This window comes from Ictidomys tridecemlineatus, chromosome 1 (assembly GCF_052094955.1).
Source record: "Ictidomys tridecemlineatus isolate mIctTri1 chromosome 1, mIctTri1.hap1, whole genome shotgun sequence".
Taxonomy (NCBI): domain Eukaryota; kingdom Metazoa; phylum Chordata; class Mammalia; order Rodentia; family Sciuridae; genus Ictidomys; species Ictidomys tridecemlineatus.
Window position 1 is genome coordinate 74971648 of NC_135477.1, and position 13255 is coordinate 74984902.

The following is a 13255-nucleotide window of genomic DNA, read 5'->3' on the forward strand; positions in this document are numbered from 1 at the left end:
TTTTGTGGCATCATAATATTTTATATGTATTTTTCTTAGAAGAATATGAGTAGAGAAAAACGATACTTCATTTCCCTGAAATACTCAATAATGGCTGGCTGTTGATTGTGCCTAAACAAACTCCAGTTGTTACTGGAGAAACCCAATTCAACTATCGTTCTGAGTATCAGGACCCCCAAACCACTATGCTGGAGATAACACACAGGACAGTAAATATCAGTCCAGAATTTGAGGTTAAATAAATCAGAATTCCAAACCTGGTACTGCCTGCCTAAGAGTGAGATTTGGGGCAAATCACGTATACTCTCCTCTATTTTTCCTCATCTGTAAAATGGGCATTATATTACCTAAGTTCTCAAGGACTGAGGGGAACCATGCAGCCAGTGTCTAACATGGCACCAGTAACAATCCCATGATTTCTTCAGCACCTTATGTGCAGGGCTCAGAGATTCTGTAATCACTGTACGATGCTCATATTGTGGCCCTGGGAGGCAGATATTCTCCCCCTCTGAAGCTGGAGAAGCTGAGACTTGGAGGGTCAGTTTCAGCCAAGTTGGAAAGTGTAGGTCTAAACTCCAGTGCTGTACCTCAAAGCCCATGTTCTTAGTTGTCGAGTTCTGTTTTTCTCCCTGTTGCAACTGAGGTACAAGTGCCAATGGCTGTTATTACTCACGGGGGTCTGTGGGCCATGTTCTTCTGGGCCTTTGTTCTTTCTCCTTCTGAGGACCATCTGGGTCAGTTCTCCTGGTTCCATAGCCATCCGCTCCCTCCACAGTCCACAGGGCCCACTGGAGTAGCAGCCTGGACTGATTCGCTGACCAGGGAAGGCCACCTGTGGCTCCTTAAGGTCCAAAGAGCAGGAGAAGAGGAAGAGAGAAGCAGACATGGGGTCTAAGCTAGGGCTCTGCGAAGGAGCAAAAGGGGGACTTCCACAGCCGCTCTACTCCAGGGGTCTAGAGAGACAAGGTCCTACTTGGACCTAGAGAAGGAACATAAAACCTGGAGGGGCCTCTTAGGATGCTGGAGCCAAGCTTCTGCTTCTAGGGCAGTCACAGCCAAGGGCAGGAGACACTCAGGCCTCTGTTGACTTACAGGCCTCCAGGGACTGGGCTGCACCATTCCATGCAGAGCCAGTCACAGCCTGTTGTCACTTGTAATGGAGCAAAAATAACTGAATGACCTCTCTTCCCAGCATAGCTGGCCTCCACTTTGGGTCCCCCAGGGATCTTCCTGTCCTTAGCCCACCAATCCCTAGTGCTCCAGATGGGGCTCTGCTCCACCACCCAGGAGACTCTCCTACTAGGGCACATCCAGGGTATGTCCAGGGTCTGCTTCAGGATCCTGATATAGCTCTGTAAGAACCCAAATGGCATCTTGCCAGTGTGTCATCATAAGCAGGATCATGCCTCTCAGGACTCTTAGAAGGTTGTCCTGACATTGGCCACAGGCAGGGTTCAGATTTGGGAGGAGAGTTTCTCTCATCATTTCAGAGGCCCTTGGCCAGAACTTGAAGAGTCCTTAGTGCACAGATTCAACGCCTCTTTCCACCCATGCATGCTGCTCCTGCATTCTTCCTCAGCTTCTCATTAAAATACAGGTTGAGCATTTCTCATCTGAAAATTTGAAATTGGAAACGTTCTAAAATCTGAAAGAATTTGAGCACCAGTCTAGTGCTCCAAGTTGAAAATTCCACACCATGAAACTGTTTCATATGCAAAATTATTAACAATATTATATAAAATTACCTATAGGCCATGCATACAAGAGGTATATAAAACATAAATGAATTTAGTGTTTAAACTTGGGTCTCGTCCCTAAGATATCCCATTGCATATATTTAAATATTGCCAAATCTAACAAATCCAAAATCCAAAATACTTTCAGACCCAAGCATTTTAGATAAGGGATACTTGAGCTGTAAGAGTTAACATTTTTTAAAGTTTCTAACTTGTCTCCATAGCCTCTCTATTACTCTGTGAAGAAGGCATCATGATTCCTAATTTACAGGGGAGAAAACTGGTGCTTGGGAAAGCCAAGTGCAGAAGACATGCCCAAGATGCACATAAACGTGACCTGATGCAGCCAGCTAACCTGCATGGAGTACGGGCCCTTTGGGAGAGCTTCACTTGAGACTTTCTCATCCAGGTGAGAATCATCATTGATGAGTGATGCTTGGCCTGATAGACACACTGCTGACACTCAGGGGCACAGGATGGACACATCTCTTTATGCAATGAGTTCTGTCTCTTTAGCCACTGGTGGCCTTTGGCAAAAAAAGAAACTTCTGAACCTACGTCCTTACTTATAGAGTAGAAATGACACCGGTGTTGTGGGATTCTGTAGACAAGGCTGTGAACATAGCTCAGGCCCTCTGAGAACAATGTCCATGTGCCAATACTGGTCCCCATATCTGGCAGGAGGGTCCTTGGCAGCCGGAGCACAGGGATGGACCAGCTAGCACCACAGAGAGCAGGCGGCCTTGGTACTCTGAGTAGTACTTTGAAGCTGCACTTTGGCAGGAAGGAAGCTGGCTGAAGTCTAGACAGTGTGGATGCTTCATTGGAAACAGATGCCCCTGAACAGTGTTCTTTCCTGTCCTCCTGGGGCTCCTGAGCCTTTATGAGAATTCTCCAGGGAAATACAGGCCAGACGGGGCAAGAGGGCAAGAAGGACTCAAGGAGGTGCCACTGGAGGCTGCCCAGGCTGCTGGCCTCATCCCTAGAAAGCCCAACCCCCCCTTGCCCTAACCAAGAGTGTGGGTCCTCCCTCACCATCCTGGGCTACCTGACCACCAAGTGTGTTCTTTACCTTCTGTGCCCCTCATAAGGTGGAGTTAGTAATAGCACCAGCCCCATGAGAATTAAGCTGTGAGGATTCAGTGAGAAAATTGAGGTGAAGCATTTAGAACCGATCTTTCCATACTGGATCACAGTTGATGGTATTGTCTCTTCTCAACCCCTTTCTCTGTTTGAGCTTTTTCTGGGTTCCTGGCTGAGCCAGATGAGGGGAAACCTGGACCCAGTTTCAGGGAGTCCCAGGCTAAGGGACAGATGGATAATGACCAGCTCTGCTGAGAGAAGACTTGCAATAGAGACCTGTGTCTCTGCCATGGGTGCCCAACAAGGGACCAGCAGCACAGAAGAGGGCCTCTGAGCCCTGTGTTGAAGGCTAAGGTGACTTTGCAAGGCTGAATGAATGTCTCAAACCTGAACTACCCCCTCAGAATTTTACCTTCCAAAATCAAAGCCCTGTAGTCTCAAAGGTAATCTTCCAAAATGGTGACATTTTAGGCACCCAGACCTCTGGCCTTGCTTACACCAGACAGTAGGGACTCAGACCCATGTGGGGTCAACCCTGGCCATATGAGACTGAAACTGCCAGTTTTCCGTGAATCTCACATCCTACCTATGTTGGAGGAGAGGGTCTGGGTCCCTACTCCAAGTGCACTACTGGGCCTTGACAGTCTCTAGTGGGACACCCAGCCTCCTCCTGCCCACTGCTGCCTGCCTCCATGTGCATACACACACATACACTTGTACATGCATGTATATACATGTACACATATACTCTGGGACTACACATGCACACATACATGCACATATACTATCACATAGTTCTTCCCTTGTATGTACCTCCAGGACTGTAAGGCTGAGGGTACATCCCTGGGAGTCTTGTTGTCAGTGAGTATATGCCTCAGTCAGGATAGGTGGAAAAGTCTAGACACCTTCTTCTGGAGGTTAGGACTGTGATCCATAGTGTGAGGTGGCAACTGTACTGGTCACCACTTGCCTGCTTTGAACTGACCTGCCCGCTGGACTCAGTGATGACTGCGTATCTTAGTTCTTCCCTTGCTGCCTTTGCATCTGGCCTCTCCATTTCTCCTTATTACCTCTCCAGCAGGGCAAAACAACTATTACTCAAGAAGAAAGAAGCTTATAGGGAACTTTAGACAGTCAGATCTTCTCCAGAGCACAGGCTGAGATCTAGAACATTCTTTAGGTCTCCAGGATCTGGGATCAGCATCCTTCCATCCACTCTCCTTGCTAACCTTCTCCGAGACTGTTTGGTGATGGGAATATTTGGGTCCTAGTCCTTCCAGGATGCCCCAGCTGGGTTCTCTGGGCATCAGATGCAAAAGCAGAGTTAGAAATATCAATATGCCCTGAGTGTGCCATCTGGGAACAGAGGGGTGAGTGGCCAGACTGGGATACAGATGTGACAAAGTCTCTTCCAGATCCAGATGGCTCAGGACTAGGGAGTGGCCAATAAAGGGGACTTTCCAGGCAAGGAGGAGATGTGCTCTGGTACCACCACCTTGCTCATTCATGATCAAGAGCTGCTTCAGGAGGAGTGTGGCATTGGTTAAGAAGCAACCAGAGCCTGTCAGCTAACCACACCTCTGGCAACTGGACATGGGTGAACGTTTTCTAAAGGGGGTCCTTGGGCAGTGTGCCTGCCATATTGGTCTTACAGTGGATGTGGCTCCTGCAGAACCTTGATACCACAACTTGAGGGGGAAGCCTTACCCTGGAGTGCTAGGGCTGGAGTCCAAGTAGTAAGCAAGAGGCAGGCAACAGGACAAAGGGGAGAATGCCTCTGGCAGAGAAGAGCACACATAGGTCCGAAGATGACCCACTGGTGACAGCAAAGTACTGGGGCTGCAGCTGCAAGACTGTGTGGACCCTAGACTCCAACCCTCTCTGGGAAGCTGTTGAGAGCTTCCCCAATCAATCCTTTCTATTCTGCCTAAAACCGTAAGAGCCTGGTGCTGCCCCAAGTTCCTGTTCTCTCTAACTCCGTCATCTGTATTTGGAGCATGGGACCAAAAGAGACTGGCCCCACAGCTGGGCTTTTGTTTCTTATAAACAGTCTGGGCCTTGTCTGCCCAGCCTGAGGACACTCATGACAGAGGCAGGGCTGGTGATGGGGCAGCTACCAAAACAACCCAGCCACTTTGTCTTTGTGCAGCAGAAGGAGTTAGTTTTTTACTTAGGGAGTCAACTTAAATCCAGGGTGATTTTGGTCACTGTTGCCATCAAACATCCATGCACTCAGATATTGCAATTCAAGTTCAGTGAGCAAAGGAGACAGAGCATTGGCTTGAAGAGCAGAGGGAAAGAGGGCAGGAGGGGCAGGCCCAGCTGGGTCTTAGTAGCACCCTAGACATCTATGTCCTTGGCTATTCTAGGAAGGAAGAACTCAAGGGAGTGAACACAGCCCTCAAAAAATTCTTTATTTTCTTTTCCTTGGGGATATCCAGCCCAGGGCTGTCCCTGAACTGTAGATAGGAAGAGTTGGAGATCCATCTGCCTCTGGCACAGCCAGGCACTGTGCTGCAACTGCTTTCCGCACTCTAATTTCTTCCCCCATGGTAGCTCACCATGCTGGGGCAAGAGTTATTTTCAAACAAGATCTACTCCATTGCTTAATATAAGTTTACATTATAGTAGGAAAAAAAAATTTTTTTTGAATTATCAAAATTCCCTGGGAACTAGGCCTCTATTTTGAGGCAAAAGCATCTGAAGAAATTAAATTCTCTGGCTCTCACTGCTCTGCCCTGTGTCAGCAAACCTCTGCTGTGTATGCAGATCTGTGGTGAGCTCTGTCAACATGCACACTGGGTTTAGGAGCTTGAGGAAATATGAAACCGTACATATCTAACTAGCTCCTAGGTGATGCCCAGGCTTCCTCTCTAAAGGATCAATGACTTAATCAATGACTTGCAAGGATGGAGGACCTCTCCAGAACTCTGCTCTCCAGAGGATCATTTGCTCAGAACCCCAGAGGTCAAAGTCTTCATGGTGCTTCTAATAGAGCCACCATATGCTCCTAGGATGTCCACCATGCAGAAAGCATTACAAACTACACCTATAGCATACTGGGAAGGGGCACCCACCTCTGGGCTTCACTAGACCATAGGAGAGTTCAGAGTGGACAAGGTGATCCAGGGAGGAAAGACATGTAGAGACAGAGAGAGAGAGAGGGCAAGAGAAGATCCAGTGGAACCCTACATCTAAGCCACCAGAAAAGGAGATTGAAAGGAAACAGAAGGATTGTGTTTAGGAGAGGCTGAGAGGGAAGTGTCACCATGGAATCCAAGGAAAACATCATCCACACACTCCAGGGTTGAAGAGAAACCATGACAGCTGAAGGTTGGCAGATGCTCTTTTGATTGGGTCCAACCACAAGTCACTGGCTCTTTGGGAAGATATATTAGAAACCAGAGAGTAGAGTTGGTAGGTGGATATTGGGGTGTGGGGCAAATTTGGGCTTCTTGCAAGAGAAAGAGCAAAAGAGGCAACAAGAAAAAGGTAAACAAAAAGACTGACAGGAGCAAAAACATGCCACCAAAGGCAAAGCCCCAGAAGGCAAATGGGAAAGATGTGGGTACCAGGTATTGTATATGTAGCAGCAGACAGTCAGAGGAAAGGAATCCAGGACTCTCAGCATGGCTGCAAGGTCAAGGGTGAGGCATGGCTAAGAAGTTTAGGGTTTCAAAGGTGCCACTGGGCATACACCAGAGGTCTGATATTCTCCAGCTACCAACGAATAGCCTAAATACCCTTAATGTAATTGCAGTAAATTGGTCAATCCATGGCTGGAGTGTTTCCAGGAAGACGGGCCCCAGGAGAAACTTGCAGGAGGGTGGCTGCAGTTCTAGTTCATAAAGACCGAGCAGGAAAAGAACAGGGGAGGCAGGAGAAAGCCAGGAGGTAGTGAGAAAACAGAGGGAACCATGTTCTGGGAGATGCAAAGTTTTGTTTCCAGAGTGACTGATTGAGATAGTTCTAAAGAGGGAAGTTATAGAGAAAGTGGAAATAGTTCTGGATTATGACGTCGTGGAGAGCAGAGGAACAATAGGAACATTAGAGGTGATCAGCAAGGAACTGGAATTCAGAATTGCAGATCAATTACTTCCAGTGGTGACTGCCAAGGATAATGACTAACCACTAATCACAGTGGTGACATGTGTATATCCATCACCCTGTTCCTGGGATATAGACCATAGAAAACTGCATTTTGGTGATGTCTGAGACCAGTCTTTCACTAATAGGATGAAACCCAGTGATGGTCCCCATGATGCTCCCCAAGGCATTGTGGTCTCTCAGATGGGCCATTGGGGCAAACTTGCTTTTCCAGAGCAGGACTGTCACTAAGGACTGGCCATGCCCATCCAAATGATGCAGCAACAGGGAGAGACTACCATCACAGTACATATGAGCTAAGATATGATACAGGGTTTGGCAGAGCCATTATTTCAGAAAGAATTGCAAAGGCAAGTGGAGCCTCCATAAGGGAGGGATTCGTGTACTTATCTTTATGCTGTGATAATTCGTTTTCCCTAAACAGGTCTTATATGCCACTCAACTCTATGCTGCATGAGTATTTCCATACACTATGTCCTTTAATTTTCACAATAAAATTGAACTTGAAAAATGTGGACTAGTTTATGCATATTTCTATAAGGATATCCTTGTTAACTCAATTAGTAAAATACTTCAGGACTCTAATAGGAAAATCAGTTTACCAATACACCCTTTCTTATCTGAACATATCCATTCAAGTGGAACTAGATGTCTACATGAAAAGGAATTAATATGTACCCCAACTTATACCATATATGAAAACCAACTCAGAGTTGATCAATGACTTAAACACAGGAGCTAAAACAATTAAATTCTTAGAAGAGAATTTAGGGGCAAATCTTTAAGACATCAATTTTGACCAAACAGTCTCATATATGATACTAAAAACATAAGTAACAAAAGAAAAATTAGATAAATTGAATGTCGTCAAAATCTAAAACTTTTGTGCATCAAAGGACATTATTAAGAATATAAAAAGAGAACCTAGAGAAAGTACTTTCAAATCATATATCTGATAAGGCTCTAACATTCAGGATTTATAAAGAATTCTTATACCTCAACAATGAAAAGACAAACAATCCAATTTTAAAATAGGCAAAATATCTAAATAGATATTTCTTCAAGGAAGATACACAAATACTCGATAAGCATTTATTTGGCACAAAGAGATTCCCCTTCACATTCATTTTTTTTATTGGTTGTTCAAAACATTACAAAGCTCTTGACATACCATATTTCATACATTAGATTCAAGTTGGTTATGAACTCCCATTTTTACCCCAAATGCAGATTGCAGAATTACATCGGTTACACATACACATTTTTACATAATGCCCTATTAGTAACTGCTGTATTCTGCTACCTTTCCTATCCTCTACTATCCCCCCTCCCCTCCCCTCCCATCTTCTCTCTCTACCTCATCTACTGTAATTCATTTCTCTCCTTATTTATTTTCCCATTCTCCTCACAACCTCTTATATGTAATTTTGTATAACAATGAGGGTCTCCCTCCATTACCATGCAATTTCCCTTTTCTCTCCCTTTCCCTCCCACCTCATGTATCTGTTTAATGTTGATCTTTTCTTCACATTCACTAGGACAGCTGAGATCAGAATAATAAGTCCAATAACAAGAAGTGTTGATGAGGATGTGAAGTTGAAAACTTGAATCTGCAGGCAGAAGTGGAAAATGGTGCAGCCACTTTGGAGAACAGTCTTACAGTTCCTCAAAAAGTTAAATACAGACTGTGTTACTTTATGATCTAGCAATTTCACTTCTAGCATTTACCTAAGAGAAATTTTAAAAACCACTAAATCTTGTACATGACTGTGTATAGCAGCATTATTCATAACAGCCAAAAGAATGAATGAATAAACAGAATTTGGTTTATCAGTACAATGGAATAAAAAGAAAGAATCAGCCATAAAAAAATAATAAATAAATAAAGTGCTGACCCATGCTTTAACTTGAGTGAACTTTGAAAACTATGTACTAAAGTACTATTATTCTAAGTGCATTTTGCTGAGTGATAGAAGCCAGACACAAGAGATAGCATATTGTATTTGTATGCTTCTTTTACTATGATAAATCCAGAAAAGGAAAATCTATAGAGACAGCAGACATTGGGTTACCATGGGATAGGAGGAGGTGGGATGAGAGTGATTACTTAATGAGTATGTGAAATTTCTATGAAAAAGCTTGAGCATCAGCAAGGGCAGAGAGTTGAGCAATATTGTGAACCCCCCCAAATAACACCGAATTTTGTGATTCAAAACAGTCGATTGTAAAAATAAAATTTTCAGATTATGCTTTAAGGAGGAAGCAGTCACTTTTAAAGTCAACTATGGGACCTCAGTTATCTCTAGCACCCAGGATCCTCTAAGCTGATGTATTGTGTCTAGGCAAATTGGAAAAATCCAGATTTCCTAAAGATATTTATTGGGGCAAGTTACTAAATAAAATAAATAGGGGCAAAAGAGTGGAAAACAAAGGGGGCAAAGTTCCTTTAGCTTAAGCTTTGTGATTGCCTGGAGGACACAGGCCCCTTTCTGGGCATAAAGGGACCTGGGCTTGCCTGAGATCCCAAGTGACTTGCAGTCTATGAACATTTCCAGTTGTGGCAGCAGCAGAGCCATGGATAAATATGGTCTGAGGAGCTCTCTGGGGTGTGCAGGCAAAGGCAAGGCTAGATTTTATTTCTTACCTTCTTCTCGCTATCAGGGCTGAAGGGCCATGAGTGAATTCTGGCTCCTAACCTCTTACTATGTTACCTGCAATGAGACAGCTGTTCTCTCTGGGCCAGTGTTCACAGCTGCAATGTGGGATTAAAACAAAACAAAACAAAACCCTGGTCACAAGACTGTTGACAGGAAGGGGATCAGAAGCTGTGCACCCTGCTAGCCACAGAGGAACTTTAGGTAGGCAAGGACCCCTTAGGATCTCAGCTCCAGGAAGTTGAACAGGTGGCAAGTAGCCAACACTCCTCCATTGCCCCATGTGGGAGCCACATGTATCTGGATATGTCCTGCCCTCTGGGACAAGGAAAGGATCACTGCTCTTCTTTGCCCTGCCTCACTGGGGCTTAGAAGCACTTGTCCAGCTGGATAAGCCTTGTGCCTGCTCTCTTTAAAAGCCTTCTGCTCCCAGACATGCTGAGATCATTGCACAGTGACCAGGAGAATGTAATTCTCAGTTCTTTCAGCCCAGTGGCCTCCTAGGGGGAAGCATCAGGCATGTGGTGCCCCACAGCAACCAAGCTGGGGCTCTGGATGGTGTGGAGAGGGGCTGAGTACAGAAGGGAGATGTGAGCTACATCTGAAAAGGGGCATCACAGCACACATAACCCCTGCTCAGTTCCAGGCTGTGAGTGGGTGGATTCCCACTGCAGGCCAAGAAGGTCAAGGCAGGCCCTGCTCACTCCTGCTGAGCAGAGTGGGGAGACCTCAGCTAGGGTCATGGCACACTCCATCCATCACCAAGGCAGCCTCCTTCAGCTCTGACTATGCTGCAACCCCAGGGTTAGAAGAGGGCATCAAGCAAGGGACGGCAAAGAACTTAAAGAGGGAAGAACTGAGACATAGTTATTATCCCTGTCAATCCATGATTGTCCCTTCTCCCATGATGAAACATTCTCCTCATTTCTATGGTCCAGATCACTTAAGAGGGCCTCATAGAACCCTGGAATTTTAGATCTAAAAGTCTCTCTATGAGCTTACTTAAATATTCATTTTTGATAATGAGGTCCAGACAGAAGCAATGACTTGTCAACAAAATTAAGATCAGAGAACTCGGTGTTTCGTCATCTAGGTCACTTCCTATTTATTAACACACGTATTATGCCTTCAAAGTGAGGAGAAATAGAGTTCTGGAAGGAAGGAATGAGCTCAGGAGGTCTCAGGATTACAGACAGAAACAAACGACATCAGGAAAATGCTCACTCTAGTAGCACGGAAAACCACTGTGCTGTGTGTGACCCTGTGTGTCCCATAAATGTCAGAGACCCAGGCTCTGGAGGTAGGAAGCTAGGCCATCAGCCATGCAGCAGGGGCACTGCTCCTCCAAGGCACCTGCTTCCTCTCTCACCTGGTAAAAGGTAGCCAGCAGAGGAGGGTCACATTGAGGTGAGAGAGAGGGACTGTGAAGGCTTTTGGAGACTGCATTGAGTCAGTCTCATGCTTATCATCCCAGAGGCATGGAGCAGGGTTGGTGGGATAAAGGGAGCCAGGACTGTGTCCTTAGGGAGGCAGAGTTCATGGTTCCCTGAACCCTCCCTCCTGCTTCTATGGGGTTCCCACCATGGCTGAGTCCTTGTCACACTGTGGCACAGAACATAGAACCGCCCCACAGACACCCCACACCTCCCAGGTCTGGGAGAGAGCAGCCAGCTGGCCTCTGAGGTGTTTTTCCATGCAGCCAGGGAGCCAGGGGCCCGCCGTGGTTGTTCTGGCAGTGGTGACTCACCACTAGCAGGACTCTGGCTGTCATTATTTTGAGATCCGGCTCTGCGATGGACTGATGTGACAGCTTTGTTCTCTTGGGCCCCTTTGATTTGTGAATCCCCTTTTGTGGCTTGTGTGGGATGCTCAGACCCTGCTGATTCTGGGCTCCAGTGTCTGCTTGGATGGGCAGACTGGGCCGGCTGAAGTCAGGGTGGCCAACAGCGGGTGGACGGAGCATCAGGGCTCGTGAGGTCTGAGCAGTCGTTGGCTTGGGCGTCTCAGTCTGCACTCCAGGCTGTGCGGGGCTGGCTGGGTGGTCGTGGAAGAATGATAAGTGCCTGCTCAGAGCTGGTTATGAATAGCCAGATCACAGGGCTGCATAAGGGCTTCCCTGCTATGCCTGGACCTGGGCCCAGAGCTCTCCCAAGATCTATGAAGGCTTGGGGGTGGACCCCAGAGAAGACTCCTGGCACTAGAGAGGCAGCCATCCCTGGGGAAAGAGTACTTGGGGCTTAGGAGGGCTTGGCTAGCAGGAAGAGACTCGAGGCTAGTTGGATAAGGTCTGTGGGACCTCTTAGGTGGCACTTAACTTCAAGGCAGACTGTGTTACAGAGGATAAAGAATATTGGAACCAGAGAGAACTGGTTTCAGATCTCAGCCCTGCTCCTGGCTGGTGCTAAGGCCCTGGATCACTTACTTAACCTCTAATCTCTTACCTGTAAAATGGAATCATGTAGAAATATAATTCCTATCTTTGGGAGTTTTGAAAGGTTTAAGTGAATTGTGATGCACAGAGATGTCCCTGGAATTTAATTTGTTCATGTAGCCCCTGCACAGACAGATACACACACACACACACACACACACACACACACACACATACACACACACACACACACACACACACACACAAGCACATGTGCACTGATGACTCGTAACACCAATTCTGCAGACACAACTGGGCTTTGTTTGGTTGTTGAAAAGTTTATGGTCCAGGTATTCTTCCTAGCTAGACAGAGCTGCCCTGGCAAATTTGCCAATAGAAGAGGAAAAGGCAGACCTAAAATCAAGATTTGCTGAATGAAAGAGGAAAAAGAGAGAAACTGAGGAGCTTTTCAGGCTCTACAAGCTATAACTTGCCTAGAGTTTCAGGGTCTCAGCCCTAAGGCCTCCACAACTTGCAGGAGATGGCATTGGAATCCATCCTTGTGATGCAAACTCTGGGCTGGAATAGACCTTAGGGGTCACCCTGCCCCTAGCCTTATGCTGTGCCAGACATTTCCACCACTCACTAGTGTAGCTTCCTCTGGGAACCTACCAGGGATGCACTCACCTCCTTTGGGCAGTTCTCAGTGCCAGCAAAGCTTCTGAATAGTGGAAGTCTGCAGCAATTGAATCTTATTCCAATTGAATCTTATTCTTAAACCCAAATCTGCTTTCTGTTCCTCAAGATAAGCTGATGATTTGGGGCTGGGGATATGGCTTAAGTGGTAATGTGCTCACCTGGCATGCACAGGGCGCTGGGTTTGATCCTCAGCACTGCATAAAAATAAAATAAAGATGTTGTGTCCACCGAATACTAAATATATATATATATGTGTGTGTGTGTGTGTGTGTGTGTGTGTGTGTGTATATATATATATATATATATATATATATATATATATATATATATACAAATTCTCTCTCTCTGTCTCTCTCTCTCTTAAAAAAAAAAAAGATAAGCTGATGGTACTCTATAGAATCCATGAGTGTTCTCGTTCTCAGAATAAACCATGAACCCCAGCCCCACCTTTCCTGGCAGACAATGGTTCCAAGAATCCCACTCCCTCCTGAAGCCATCGGCATTCCACCTTTATTCTGAAATGAAAGGGCTCTGGGGAAGCCTCTAGGAATCCCACCCTGTGTCACTCCTCCTCCAGGACCTTGGTGCTCTTTCTGGTACTGCCA